At 42.7% G+C, this 16,255-nt stretch overlaps 1 protein-coding gene across 1 annotated transcript in view; it reads left to right on the plus strand.

The window, feature by feature from the left end:
• The first annotated feature begins 387 nt into the window (after nt 1-387).
• Nucleotides 388-16,255, plus strand: part of ST6GALNAC3 (ST6 N-acetylgalactosaminide alpha-2,6-sialyltransferase 3) — a 273,226-nt gene continuing 257,358 nt past the window's right edge. Inside the window, exons 1-2 of the mRNA XM_081193882.1 lie at nt 388-400; nt 1,038-1,175. The gene's annotated coding sequence lies outside the window, so the exon portion shown is untranslated. The remainder of the gene's footprint in view (nt 401-1,037; nt 1,176-16,255) is intronic.

Genomic DNA, 16,255 nt, shown 5'->3' on the forward strand with positions numbered 1-16,255 from the left:
TCCCTCCCCATTTCTCCTTCCTTCCTGACTGACTGGCTCTGGCTCTGACTCGGGCTCTGGCTTTGGCTTTGGCTCGGGCTCGGGCTCGGGCTCGGGCAGCCACAGCGTCGGCGGTGTTGGCGATCGGCGGCGCGGGGGGATGGCCCTCCCGGGGGAGCCGGCGCTGCTCAATGGGGTTGCCAAGGAGACAGGCCGGCCGCCCCCTCCCCCGGCCCGGCGCCCCCCCGCCGCACCGGTGCCCGTTATTGAGCTGGTGCGCGCCGGGCGCCCTATAAAAGCCGCGGACGCGCCCACCGCCGCCCGAGATTATTGGGGGGGCTGAGCCCCCCCAAACGAATTTTTGAGGGGGCTCGGGCCCCCTCAAGCCCCATGGAGTCGGCGCCTATGCTTTACATAAATGGTAGGATTTTGTAGTCTCCTCTCAGCACTATAAAACATGTGCAAGGTTGGGGCTGCCAGAGATTCCAAGACAGCTGCTTTTCCCCTAGACACATTTGTGGTTTCTTTTATTATTAGGTACTTAATCTAAGCAGCTTGCCTCACTCTGAATAATGGTCCAGATGTTAGCATCTTCCTTCCAAATAGCAACTAGAACTTTTCGTCTCCAGAGAAGGTCCAAATAGTATTTTCTTCTGGAACTAGGCATTCCTTTTTATGCTTTGCCCATTTTTTTTTCTATTGAAATGAGCGTCTCCTTGGCAGTTTTTGAAATATGATTGTGTGCAAGAGCACTTCTAAAGTTTGGCTCCTAATTTGTGTGGTTCCTGTATTCTTGTTCTGACTTAGATGGATCTTGCTAATATATCCCCCATGAATGAGTTGATTTGGCACTGTAAAGGGGGAGTCCCACAGTGGATTATTATCAAGAACTTGATAATATTTCTGGGCTCTTATCACTCTGCATAAGGTCATTTTAATTTATATAAATGCATGCCTAAATTTACATGTGGTTAATTAGCAAGGGGGTGGGGACCCCCTTTTTTGTATATCTGGCATTGTATATGTTATAATTTGTTATTCTTGGATTATACTTGCAGGTCTAGGTCCTCCATACAGCCACTTGCTGCGGTTGTTCTGCCACTTTGGGACTGAAAATATTTGCAAAGGAGCATCTCTAAAGTGTCCAGCACCTCTGCAAATTAGAGAACCACTTGAGCTGACTACAAAGTTTGCAAGTAAAAAATGTTTTATTTTACTCTCTGTACATAGTCACAGGGACTGTTGCCTTGTTAATCTTTTAAACAAATTACTTATGCATTTAGCTCTTTAGGAGCATTTGCTGTATTCTACGTACATAATTATGTACATAATTACATATGTACATACGTACGTACAGTTCCAGTTAAAGAAAATTGGCTTACCAGTATTTGTCCATTTTAATCCCTCCTAAGGCCCATAGGACCCAAACAGGCAGAGGTTGTGTTTTCTCTCAGGAGCGCTTAGCTGGCTGTCACACCCAGGCACAAAAAGATGCTCCACAGGTTCTGGAGGAAAACCTGAATTGACTTGAGCTCCAGTTCCACTGACATATTAAAGTTGCAGTCCTAAATACACTTATTAGGCAGTAAGCCACAACGAAGTAAATATGCTCAGGATTGCACTGTGAGTGGGTATAAAGCAAGAACAAAGGACAGAGCTCTTAAAACAAAATATCCAAGGGCATAACCTGCCAAGGCTTTTGAAGAGGAAAATGGGTATGGGTGAGTGTAAAGCAGGAACTTTCCCAGGGTCCAAGTCAGGCCCAACTAAATGTTTCAAACACAGTTAAAATACTGTTAAAACACAAACGTCTTCTAGACGAGCACAAGCAGAGTCAACACTGAAAAACAAAATATTACAGCAGTAAATGAGTTATCTAAGGGAAGCTTAAAAAGTTGATTTATGAAGAAAGGTCCCAAAATCCTGGAGGGCAGAATTTAACCAAGCCTCTTTAGGGAAGACATTCCAGAGTACAGGCAGCATTTCAGAGGCTTTTGTTTTGTGTTTCTGCCAATCTAATATTCTGGCTGGAGGAATCATTCCCATTTGAACATTCCATTCCCTCCAAGCTTATGCCATATACATCACAGGTGCCCTGTTCCATTGAAGTGAATGAAATGGAATGGAATGGAATGTATGTGCATGAGACACAGAGAATGTGCAAGAGGGAGGGGTAGAGGGAGAAAATATGGCAATGGTACATTGTATGAGGATTGGGGCCCCTGCATCCACCCCCCTACTGGCAAGAACTGCTGCTTATGTACATATATTAACTTAGTCCAGCTTATATCAAAGGGCTGTTGCAAAGATATAAAGTGGGAGGGGAGGATAATGTACGCAATTCCTGAAAGAAAAAGCAATATACAAATATTCAACCACAAATACAGATGATGTAAAGAAAAATAAGCATGCAGAAAGTGAGAAAACCAGCCCCCCCTTGCTTTAACTGTGACAGTTCTGGGAGGCACCCCCCCCCATCCTGAATCCCAGAATTTCTTCCTCTGGTTTCTTAGCAACAGTGATTGATTAAGCGACCTTAGCAACAGCAGATTCTTAGAAGCTTGCCTCCACGTTTTGCTTTCTAGATGCCTCCATGTTTAGATTTCTTGCTGACTTCCTTTTTACAAAATTAGAGCCAAGAGTCTGGGTCCACCGCTGGCTTGGGGATGGTCTATGAACTCCTTATGCACACTTGTTGGCATCCCTGTGATTGAAAAAGACTAGAGTCATTTTCAAGTTTGTTAAAGAGGCTGCAGCTATGCATGTAGTTCATAAAATCGGTATAATAGCTGGTAAACCAATTCTAATGTAAGTTGTGGCTGTCACCTCATTCAGATTCTGTTCCTCTTGGCTTCAAATGTTGGCAGATTTTATGAGCCGTGGACATAAAATACCCCTAATGTGTTAGTTCTAGAATTAATTTAGCCAACATGTGTACTGCAGGAAATCTTCTTACTAGTTTTGCCAGAGCAAAAGTTTTGTTGTGTCTTCTAATGATCTTTTATTGTGTTGGGGCTGATTTAGAAAGCCTTGGGATAAATTATGACACCGGAATACCATAGGAGGGCTGTAAAAAAACCAAGCATTTGCTTATAAATTATAGTTTTTTGGAGAGCGCACATGAAAAATACATACTTGATGAAAGGCTGTTTTACTGCCTCCCAGAAATTGTGTGAATTATGGACAAATATAATATACAACAGCAGTAGCCAGCGTGAAATCCTACCATGCTTGCTTCTTAACCACCATGCTCATTCGTTTGTGAACAAATACAGCCAACAATACAGATGTGATAAGGATTGCTGAAACTCCAAATTGCTTGTAGCTAACAAGAGTTGCTTACTGGGGGAGGGGGTCATCCCAGCAGGGTAACCATTATGTGATGTCTGGGTGCGTGCATTGATTGGAAAATAAGATTCTTGTTTGGGATGTAAACTGGGGAGAGAAAAAACCATGGTTGGAATTGACTAAAGTGTTGGATTGAACCAAAATCATCACTATCTGCATAATAAACGCAGGGAGTCCAGTGGCTTAAAAAGCAGGTCACACCATTACTTTGCAGCACGGTTGCTGCTTGAAAAGAGAAAGGTCTAGGGGTTGTCCCACATGGGAAGCTATTTGTGTGTAGTGGCTATTCATAGTTTTCTGACGTTATTGGGACTACCCCCCCCACACATTCTAGAGAATATACACAAAATGATACAGGAATACAAAAGGGTGTCGAGAACGACAACTTTAAAAGGATATAAAATGCATGTTATGGTATGTATACACACACATAAACAAACATATATATGCACAGACACATTCAATGATAATGATTTACTTTTTAAAAAGAAATATTGCAATAAATAAATGGATTCTCATCCAAATCCCAGAAGGGTATAAAACTGTGTCAAAAAGAAAATAAAAACCGGGGGGAAATTAGTTAAAAGGTTTTATGTGGGTTTTTTTTTTTTAATTAATTCCTTTCTCACTCAGATACTGTTGCTATTGTAAGTGGCAATTCTCTGGGGACAAACAAACCCTGGATTGTGGTTTCTAAGTGCTTTGTAGAGGTGTTCAAAATGAAAGTGAGCAATATAAAAACTACCGTATGTGGGTCTGTGGGTCTTGGTGAAGGACAGGCAACATTCAACTCTCCATATAAAAGATGGGGAAATGATGGAGAGAAGAGACCGAGGTGAGATCTGGAAGGAAACGCTGCCACAAGTGAGAAGTCTGCTGAGTACCATCCAAAACATGTAAATTAATTCTGGTGAGCTTATGCGGAATGCCCTGATATGTGCATTTCAGGGAAGCTTTGACTCAACAGGAAGTGGTAGGCAAGCTACTCTACTGAGGTTTGCAGAGAAATTAGGCCTTTCATTGGGGGAGGATGGTCGTTTTGGTGGTTACTGTGGAGAGCTGGGTATTTTTTATTAAACTGTTGCAAACTAACTTCTTTAGGCTCCTGAGAAGGGCTTAAGTAGAACAGGCGTGGAAAGCAGGAAAGGATTGGGGGCAAGTAAAGGATTGTGGGTCTAAACCACAGAGCCTAGGGCTTGCCGATCAGAAGGCCGGAGGTTCGAATCCCTGCGATGCAGTGAGCTCCCATTGCTCGGTCCCAGCTCCTGCCCACCTAGCAATTCGAAAGCACGTCAAAATGCAAGTAGATAAATAGATACTACTCTGGCGGGAAGGTAAACAACATTTCCGTGTGCTGCTCTGGTTCACCAGAAGCAGCTTAGTCATGCTGGCCACATGACCCAGAAGCTGTCTGCAGACAAACACCGGCTCCTTCGGCCTATAGAGCGAGATGAGCATGCAACTCCAGAGTCAGGGATACCTTTACCTTTACCTTTACCTTTAAGGTATCATGCGTAGGGGGAAGCTTGGCATGAGTGGGGAGGGTGGGTTATGTGATGTACCCATTTAGAGGGGTTTGTATTTGGCCTCATAGAACTGACATAATCAGATTTTCAGTGCTATGCTGAGTGCTGTTTGATATCTCCATGGTGCCATAAATGTGTGGTATATGACACCTTATTCTGTTTCTGCTTTTCATTTGTATTCAGATGTTGTGGTTGGTGTGCTAGACAGGTGCCTGACAGTGGTAAAGGACAGGATGAAAGCCAATAACTTGAAGCCTATTTCCCAACAAGCTGTGTGTGGGTGATTCCTCTGTCTGGATAAGTGGGGTTCAGCCAGTTTTGGAGGGGGAAGAATCAGGTTCAGAGTGTGGCAGCACCAATGTATCAACTTATTTTGTTATCTACATAGTGCTCTATAGGTATATTTAATATAAGCTGAATCCAGGGGTTCAGTGTTTGGCACAGTTTAACTCCCCAAACCTTGATTAAGCAGACGACGATAAAACTCCTATATAGAAGCTAAAAACAGCGAGCCTGGATAAGAGGGTGGGAGCTGAAATGTAGAGAGGAGCCTTTGACAAGTCAGGGCCGAAAGCCTGAAGAAAAGTGCCACAGCTGTGAACTAAGATGGGCCAAGGGCATATCAACTCCAGGGAGTCCTTGAAAGCGAAGAGGGAGTCTCAAACTGTCAAAGCTAAATCTGATCAGGAAGGCTACACTCCTGCTCTGTCATGTGAGGAGAGAAATCCCATGCGGCGAATTCCAGTGGGGAAACCACAAAACCCAAAATGTGGAACTTCAATCTCACTTTGGTTGTTGAGGAGAAAAACGTATTCTCCTTTGAGTCCAACTTTCTTTCATTACCTCTTGGGAGACCCAGAGAGGAAGGAAAGGGAAAACAAGTCTTCCGTGTGGCAGTTGTCACCACATGACAAGCTATTTGAGTGCAGCAGTATATTACCATTCAAATCAGGCAGCTTTCTCCATTATGCTGCAGGCCACCTTCCTTTCCACTAAAGTCTGAAACGGGGACAAAGGCAGACAACTAGGAAAGTCCTTAGTTCAGTTGTAGTGTCCATTTAGATGCTCACAGGTTCAGTATTGCTGGTTAAGGAAAGATGAGCACTAGAAAAATGTTTTTATTTACCTGAGGACACAAAAAGACTTTACCAACCAAAGAAAGAAAATCTGATTAGTTGGACTAATGGTCTCAGTATATGGCAGCATCATACATTTGTTTATAAATATTAGTTTTGGAGAATTACAGGTGGCTTGAGAGAAGCACCACATCTTGGGGTATACACCTGCTTCTGTAGACTCCACATTTGCCTCTGCATGTTTTGAAACAAATTTTCCAAAACTTACAAACCCCATTCACCAGAGGCAAAAGCAAAATTCATTTGTACATCACAAGCAGGCAGTCCTTTTTTCAAGCTGCCTTCTGCTCAAAGAAAAAAGAAGAAACTATTTTCTGTCTTTGGACTTTGTTGAGTCACAACAGCGCCTACAAACAGCTTTCTTCTTCTGTCACCAGCACGAGTGAAGAGCCTTCTAGAAATGCACAGAGAGACTAACGCCTGATTTTCATGCTCCTCTTCTTGCCGGTAGTTTCCTTTTGCTCTGGTTACATGAATTCATCCATTGTGCTCTTTTCATTAAAATGAAAGTAGAAATTACATAGCACCAAGGCATGAAATCACAAAATCCAGATATTCAATCATGGATGGGGTGCTGGTTCTATGAAAGGAGTCTGGGAAAGCCATTACAAACTAAGTTTCAAAACACCATTAAGTTGCTTCTACAGTATAAAGAAGGGACGTAGGTGGCGTGTCTAAACCGCAGAGCCTAGGGCTTGCCGATCAGAAGGTTGGTGGTTTGAATCCCTGCAATGGGGTGAGCTCCCATTGCTCGGTCCCGGCTCCTGTCCACCTAGCAGTTCAAAAGCATGTCAAAGTGCAAGTAGATAAATAGGTACTGCTTTGGCAGGAAGGTTAATGGCTTTTCCCTGCGCTTCTCTGGTTTCGGTGCTCCATTGCTCCAGAAGTGGCTTAGTCATGCTGGCCACATGACCTGGAGAAACTTTCTGCGGACAAACGCCAGCTCCCTCAGCCTGTAAAGCAAGATGAGCGCTGCAACCCCAGAGTCGTCTGCAACTGGACTTAACTGTCAGGGGTCCTTTACTTTACAGTATAAAGTGAGTGTTCAACTCACCCTCTGGACCAAAGGTTTGATCTCTCCTTGTTGCGCAGCTTGGCACCTTGTGACGGTGTCCTGCTTCTTCCATTCCTCCAGCCCCAACCCTTACATTGTTGGCAGGAGACTACATGGAATTGGCTGAAAATTATCCTTGTAGATATTGTGTGAAATCACCAGTGCTGATCAGAAGGTGAGTGTTTCAGAGCAAAAGCTCAGAACAGAACAATAGAAGACTGTGGAATGACAAAGCTTTTACCTTTACTCCTGTGGAATAGTAAAATTAATAAAACCGCAATGAGGCATTAAAATAAAACAAACATTACCAAGCGAGGCAAATGATCAGAGTTCAAAGCCATGATCTGGTTCATTTATATACTACACTGTGCACAAATACATAGTGCTCAAAGCAGTTCACACAAGACAATTTAAGTGAAATAGAACCAAAAATATAGATGAAAATAATATGCTGTCATATGCCATTGATATTTCAACAGCTACAATTTATTTGAAACATATGAAAAGTTTACTTGAGGATGAAACATACCAACAAGACACTTGCCAGTATCCAGCATCAATAATATCAACATTATACTTCAATGACAGACTAGCCGTCAAGGAGAAAAGGGTAAAATTAACAGAATCAAACTACCTTTAGCAGCCACTAACTGCTCCTTATCCTCATTTAAATCAACTGGATAATAACAATGCACAGAGCTTCTGCTTGCAATATCCACATACGTTTAAGCTACGGTTCTGCACAATCTCTGCTGTGGAAATCTGACCCAATGCCTCATGGTGTTGCTTAAGCTAACAAGGTGGCATGCATTTTCCCTTCAAAGAGCATCTCCAATGAGACCTTTAGTCAAAGCCACAGAACGCCCTGGGACTTGGAAGTGCCTACAAATGAAGCTGCTGTCCGGATTCAGAATGAATTAGCTGCTGTATTTCAGCAATGCCCTTATTCCCTTTTTTGTTGATGCAAATGAGGCTCCTCTGCAGTGTCTCTGGGGCTCCCGGTGAAGGATGCGACATGCTGTGCGCAGCCTTTGCTCAGTTAACCAAGGCTGAAAGGAAGCAAACTGCAGGAGACTTCAAAGTGAAACTTTTTTCCACTGAGCGGTGCCTTCTTAATTGAATGCAAGTAGTTAGTCATGAGTTAATGAAAACTTTTGAGAATCTGCCTGATTGGCATGCTCCCTAAAGGTGCTAATTACACACATTCCTAATTGAAAGGACATCTGCTGCATCCTTTTAAGGCTCTTTCAAAATGTCTAAGGCCATATCTAAACTACAGGCTTAGGCTGTGCATACACTCCTGCATCCACTGGTTTGCGAAGCCACGTGTACAATATGTTAGTCGCAATCCATGCATTTATCCTGTTGTTTCTCATAAAATACTGCATTTTGATGCATTTCTCCCCACAAACCAGCTTCGACCCAAGTTGAGAAAAAGAACAACCTAGCTGCATTTTGAGTCGATAATGTGTGCACAGCTTCGTTTTAGTTTTATACCAGTGCAACTGGCTTCTTCCTGCCCTTCACAAAACAAAACAAAACAAAACAAAACAAAACAACAGAAAAGAACCCCACCCAACATCCTGGGGATTATAGTTTGACAAGGATGCTTAGACTTATGAGTTTCAACATGGCAATTCCCAGTAGAGAGGGGATGACTTTTAAATCAGTGTATGCCTGCAGAAAAAGTACAACTGGATGAAAAAATGAAGCTAGGAAATTGTGCAATGAGGCAGTGGGGAAAAGGGTGACAGTGCAACAAAGCTATGTAGCCAGTATACCTGGTAAAACTTTGGTTGCCTTGTGTGGCTAGATCACATGATCCCTGGCAATGTTATTTCTTTATTGAACCAGTTTCTAGTCCAGGGTCTCTCAGGTCCCAGGAACTGCATATGGCCTCTCTTCTGGTCCTTAGAGGTCTCCCCTGGTCATACATCACTCGCTGGCCCTGCCTTGCACCCCAAGTAAGTTCCCTGCCCACCATGTGTACTTCAACTCTGATAGAGCATCTTGTTTGGATGGAGGACATAGAGGGCTGTGTGTATAAACTCGCCTACTGTGCAAAGGTTGTTCTGCTCACATTTGCCTCTGGCCCCACTGACCACTGTCATGTGACCCTCAGAAATGTAGAAAGCAAAGATCACAAAATTAAGATAGAACAAAGTATGGTGCATCCTGTCAATATCCCAATAAAAATCCAGAATCAGTACACTGAAGCAAAACACACAATAATTCAATAGAAAAATCAACAGTCAGGAAATGCCCAAATTAACAAATGTATTTTTAATAGGCATCTAAAACATGCCACAGCTGATGCTTATTGGATTGCACAGGGGAACATGTTGCAGAGGGCTGATGCAGCTGTGGAAAAGGCCCACTTTTTAGACTAGATGGCAGTCTGCCAGCCACAGCAGACTCAAAGCAGAAGCCCAGCCCACCAACTTAATTTTCCAAGTCACGAAGAAACTAGATGACCTGAGACTTGCAGCTCCATCATCCCCTGCTGGCAGCAGTAAGGAAAGCTGCAGCCAATCAGCCCTGGAGGAATCAAGTGACTGGGGAAACCAACAATCCCAGCTCTACTATGAGCCCAGGTGAGCCCCTGGACTCGGGTAGCAGATCAGGAATGGTAGCAGAGCCATCCACCCACCTGTTAGCTATCTGCAACCTACAGCCAGTCATCTGCATTCTTGTCCATTGCTTCTGCCAATGTGCCTTTGCCTACCAATGTCAACAGGCTACTTCCCAAAAAATAAAGCAGGAATATGGGTATGCCTACTGATTGACCCATTCCCTCCCCTACAAGAAGTAGCCTTGGAACCCATACACTGGATTGTTTTGAGTGGTGCCATTTGCGTCTGATCCTGACAAGCCCTGACACCCACCCACTGCTAAAAATATTGCTGCAGATGGTCGCTTGGTCAGCCAGCTTGGCCTTGTCTGTGCATTAAATAATAATAATGGTAGAGTTTGAATTTGACATTAGCATTCTTTCTCTTTGCTGTAAGCTTTGTGTGTGCAATGGTGTTTGTCCTGGGTAGATAAAAAAAAAAAAAGCTCTGAGCAATGGAAATGAAAACAGCATTCTGTAAAGCAAATAAAAATAAAGCAGCCACATTACAGGAATGTAAATGTCACTGAAGTCACTCATGGGCCCCGTGAGTCAGCTCTGAAGATTCACAGGTCTGGGCTGACATTCCTCATGCACCTTCTCCTGGGGCTGCATTAAAACAACAACATTGCACCTTAGGATAATGCTTGTCATTTCTGTCTCCATTTGCAAATGCGATTGGACAGAAATGTGTCGGCTTTCCATCTATCAATTCCACCCTGATGCCATTCTGGTTAAATTAGATGTCAGTCTAAAGCCTGTGCAGTTTCCAACTGGAACCGAGCTTTTCCTTGCAGAAACTATTGGCGCTGCCAGTGTCCTTGTTCTGAGAGGTGGTTTGTTTGTTTGTTTGTTTTAAATGGGACAGAATTAATGGGACATAAATACAACTAAGCATTTTAAAAATATATATAATAAAGAATTGTATGGCTGCCATTTTTTTCTAATGCCTGACTGTGCAACATAGCTTCATTTTCATGCGTTATTCTGAAACTGTTAAAAAGGCTCTTTGTAGGAGAGTTAGAAATAACATTGCTTGGGCTACAGTTAGTCAGGCTGTGTTTTGGGTCAAACCTAATGGCAGAACTATGTTTTTGGACAATAAGAATCAGTCCCATGATGACCTTCCTACACCTCCCCACCACCACCACGTTTCCTTCTCTTGCACACTCTTCTTTCCTCCTCCACATCAATTTAGCTTGCAATTATGTCTGAACTGGGTAAATTATGATTTGGGGAAGCGTAGGTTATCTACAATCGAGGACCAAAACCCCAGTTCAAACTCTGCCAAAACGTGAAAGACCAAAACATGATTGGATGCAATTTCTGAACCAGCACATTGGCTTACTATACCTTTTTGGCTATTAATTACTGTTCTAGTGCATAATACAAAATTTCATAAAGCACAAAGAGAAGTGGAAAGGTGTTTATTGGTAGTGCAGTGGTACCTCGGGAGTCAAATGGAATCCATTCCAGAAGTCTGTTTGACTTCCAAAATGTTTGGAAACCAAGGCACAGCTTCTGAGTGGCTGCAGGAAGCTCCTGCATCCAATCGGAAGCCATGGAAACCACATCGGACATTCGGGTTCCAAAGAATGTTCGCAAACTGGAACATTCACTTCTGGGTTTGTGTGTTCGGGAGCCAAAACATTCAAGTTGCAAGGCGTTCATCAACCAAGGTATGACTGTGTTCAACTATACTCATTTACCAGAGAGTCAGTCCCACTGAAAGCAATGTTGCTTACTTCCAGAGAGACGTGCATAGGATTGCACTGTTAAGTGAGAGGAGAACTACTTAAATCAATGGACTTGTCCGTCACAGCTAACTGCTGCTAAGAAAATGAAAGTAATCACATAAACAAGCTACAGGGTAAAGTCTTATACCCAACCCATAACAACTGGGGAAATGTTTAACTCTATAATTACCCAATGCTGGCTTTGTATCCTGTCTTTCCTGAAAGACTGCTGCTTTGCCACTATACACCTCTGAATTCAGGTTAGAAACACAGAAACAGCTGTGAGCAGTGAGTGTGCAAATGCACCCAAAGCCACACAGACTAGACCAGAAAGGCCTTGAAGAAATTGCCTGAAGCAAAGCTCTGTCCAACAGAATAAGTTAGTCAGTGTTATTTCAGAAATGATAGTTTTTCAGATACTTAAAGGCAGTATGTAGGGCTATCTTTGCCTGGGGCTACATACATCTACCCCCACCCTATCCCACTATGGTTTCTGGTCAAACAGGGTTTTAAACAAAATTCTTATTTTATGATTTGTCAGGTATATACAACAGGTGAGGCCTGCAGCAAAATGTTGCAGCGTGTTCAGTGACAAGTTACATTTCTTTCCCAACGCTCAGTCTACGGCCTGTGGCTACTTATTGGGCTACTCTGTTTTGTTTGAATATTTTGCTCTCGTATGCCTTTAAAAGAGACATTTTTGTACTTCTGAAAACCCCAGGGTTTCCCCAGAGCATGCTGATACCACCTCCTTGTTTCTCAGTGGCCCCAATTTGCCTTAAATGCTGCTGGCATTCACCACCAGTAGAAGGAAACTATGGGCATCAAAATGCCTCATTGTGCTGCTAAAGTGGCCCATGTAATCAAATCACAGAATTGTTGGAAGGGACCGCGAGGGTCATCTAGTCCAACCCCCTGTAGTGCAGGAAACTGCCTAACATGGGGTTGAAACCCATGACCCTGAGATTATGGGTCATGTTCTACCAACTATAGGAGCCTACTCAACTTTCTCTTCTGTTCAATCATTCATTCAAAAATGTTTATGCCCCTACAGTTGCTCAAAGCAGCTTACAACATAGGCTGGAGAAACATTATATAAAATATACTAAACTCAATGGCTTGGTAGGTTTATTTATTTTTCATTAAATTTATATCCTGCCCTTCCTCCCACAGAAGCCCAGTGAAAAACAAGGAATAAAATAAAAATGTCAGTTTTTAAAAAACACAGTTTAAAAAGCAGTTGCAATACTGATACAGAATGGGAACAATTTCAACTTGGAAGGTTTGTTGAATGAGGAAGACCTTCTCTAGGTGCTGAAAATATGACAGAGACAGCGCCTGCAACACAAAAGGCCCGATTCCTACAGTGTGTGGAACGGACCTCATGATAAGATAGCATCTGCACAGCGCAGTTATTGACTGGGTGTATAAGGGGAGAGATTATCTTTCAGGTATCCTGGGTCCAAGGTGCACAGCCAGCACTTTGAACTTAGGCTGGTAGCTCATTGACAGGAAGTTAACTTAAGAAAGTTCACAGAAGGAAAGTTTCCCCTCCTTCCTTTCCCTCTTCCCGTTAGCCACGTGTGTCCCAAAGAGTTTCTCTGCAGGGTCAGGGACCCTCCTGAATAACACGGGCAGGGCTGTGTGGGCTTCTGAGGAGATGACAGGGCAGGAAACTTTCTGTTTGTGAGCTTCCCTTAGTTAACCTACCCGAGGATCCAAGTTTGCTTTTGGGCAATAGCCCATGTACCTGCCCCCCACATTGGTCCTGCCCCCCACAATTTGATCACCTCACATTGATCATGAAGACCCCATGGAAGACTTTTCCTTATTTAGTTCTTTTTTTTAATAACTTTTTTATTCAAAATTAAAACAAAACATATTATCCAGAAACATATCATCTTTATTCCCCCCATTTTTCCTCCCCCCTCCTTCCCCCCACAGAACCCACCCCACCCCCAACTTCCCTCAGTTCCAGTCTTTGATTTCTCTAAAAGTGCTGTTTTCTGCATGTTACACAGTTGTATAGATTCTCAAACTATTTAGCTGATTATTATCAATAAAAAGTTTGTGAATGTTTATTCAAAGCCAGCCAAGGAGTCCAGTTCGCTTTGTTGCATCTTCAAATACTTTGTAAAGGGTTCCCATTCATCTTTAAAGTCACAGTTATCCTTGTCCCGTAGCTTGTATGCCAGTTCTGCCAGTTCTGCATAGTCCCTCAATTTTTCTTGCCATGATTCTTTAGTTGGGGTTTCTTCAGTCTTCCATCCTTGTGCTATTAAAACTCTCATGGCCGTTGTCGCATACATGAAGATGATTTTCAGCTTTTTGGGCAGGTCTTTCCCTACAGGAAATGGAACATTTTCTTCAATTTGTTGTATATAATTTCCCAAAAAATTTTCATTACCTTAGAATCCCACCACCTTATTTAGTTCTTAACATTTCTCTTCTAACTTTTATCCAAGGAGCTTGAAGGGGTGTTCAACCAGGCCTTGGACTGATTAATATTCTACAGCCTTTTACATGTGTCTTTGGGAAGGGGGAAGTTATTGTTTTGCTGTTCTGTTTTACTTATTTACTTGTTTTTATCCTAATTTAACCGCTCTGAGTTCCTATGGTGAAGGGCAATCTAATAAATCAATAAAATCCTAAAGTGATCAGTCCAAGGTGACCCAGTGAGTTTCATGGTTGAATGGAACTTGAATCTTGCCCCCCACCCCCGCCGGTCTTAGTACAACACTCTGCTACACTCACTCACGCAATCAAATCTTTTATTATGGTCATAGACCAGCATAAGTAGGGTGGGGAACAATCATTTAAAATCTGCAAAACGTTTTGGAAAGCTAAAATTATTAAAACAAAGTATATATGAAAGACTATAAGAATCTAAAAGAGGCTAAAAGAATCTAAAAGAAGGGTTAGGAGCATTAAACGGATGTGGAAGAGCATAAAAGGTTAGTATATAAAAGGCTATGGCTATCAATTTACAGAGCACTCTGATATGAGTGTTCATTTGTGGCACAGGTCATCATCCGATGAATTTTGAATGCTGCTATGCAGAACCTAACAACATTGTATGTTGTAGCAGGGTTGGTATCTGAAAGCAGCAGGGGAGTATAGAATTGTCCTGTGCACCCTGGGTACTTATGGAGTAGTGGGGAAATGAGGCCAATACAAATGTCTCTATAATATAGGCACTGGAGAAGCACATGCTCTATTGTTTCTGTTTGTCCAGAATCACAGGGGCATTGTCCCTCCGAGTAAGCAATCTTCCCAAATCGACCTTCAATGACAGCTGAGGAGAGGGTGTGACATCGTGCCAGGGTAAAGGCCCTCCGGTGCTTAGGGACTTTGAGATTAGTTAGATATGCCATGGGCAGAATACCTGATGGATTCATTGGTAATAGAAGTTGGGGTCCACTCTGCTACACAATTATTATTTTTGTTGCTGTTGTTGCCCTTTATGGGTCATGGGATGCCCTAGATCATTGAGCACCTTTCAGCACATGTCATCACTTGAAGAAGGAACCGAGAAGATCCCATGTGTGTACACAGAATAATATGGGTGGAAATGGGTTTTTAAGTACTGAAAGTGGAAGGTACTTGTGCTACATAACTATCTCCCTTTCCTAAAAAAAAATCAGTCACAGGCACGATCTCTCTCTACATGAGGTTGAGCACTCCTGTTTCAAGCAGGATTTGCCTTTCATTTTCTTAGCAAGGCTTACGTTTCTGCGGCTGCCATGCTTCTCCTAATGCTATTTAAAATAATAATTTGGAAGCTACTTTTTTTTAACAATTCTAATTATCTAAAAGTTCATCTTGAACTATAAAATGTGTTATTGCCGATGCTGTGCAGAAGCATAAAACATACCATTAGGCATACTGCTGTCACATCTTGATAAGATGAAAACTGGGGAGTTTCAAAAATAATAATAAGAGCTTATTCAGATATGCTTCAGTGCCTTCAGAAAATTACAGACTATTTTTAAACTTACATTTCCAACTTATGAAGCAACTATACAATCTTATACACACCTACTCAAAGTAAGTCCAACTGAATCAGAGTATTATTTTCACAGTCGGGCTGTATTCTTACCATAATATGTGAACGGTCCAAGTTTCTGATTTCATACACATCTTAACATGAGAAATTTCCATTCATTCGAATGGCACGTGATGATTAGAGTGGAGGTCTGCAACAGAAGTGTTGCAGTGTAAAGTGCTTCCTTTCAGGCTTCCAGCTACTGCATACATTTTTCTCCTAATCTGACAGTCAGTCAGTCAGCATTTTTCCTTTGGTTTCATGTGACACAGGATGTATACTTGATAAAGGTAAAGGTAAAGGGACCCCTGACCATTAGGTCCAGTCGTGACCGACTTTGGGGTTGCGGCGCTCATCTCGCTTTATTGGCCGAGGGAGTGGGCGTACAGCTTCCAGGTCATGTGACCAGCATGACTAAGCCACTTCTGGTGAACCAGAGCAGTGCACGGAAACACCGTTTACCTTCCCGCTGGAGCAGTACCTATTTATCTACTTGCACTTTGACGTGCTTTCGAACTGCTAGGTTGGCAGGAGCAGGAACCAAGCAATGGGAGCTCACCCCGTCGCGGGGATTCGAACCGCCGACCTAGGCAAGTCCTAGGCTCTGTGGTTTAACCCACAGCGCCACCCGCGTATACTTGATAGGGAGCACCAATTTTCTGAAGAGTGTTACTGTGCTATTCACATGTTTACAGCGATGTGTCATATTCACATATAGGGCTGCTTCCTTTATCTCAAAAAACTGCACAAAACATAACATGTGATCACAACCTAACCTTTAAGGTAGTCAGTTTTCAGTGTTTACAAAGCAAGATGGATT

This window comes from Podarcis bocagei, assembly GCF_964188305.1.
Source record: "Podarcis bocagei genome assembly, chromosome: 5".
NCBI lineage: Eukaryota > Metazoa > Chordata > Lepidosauria > Squamata > Lacertidae > Podarcis > Podarcis bocagei.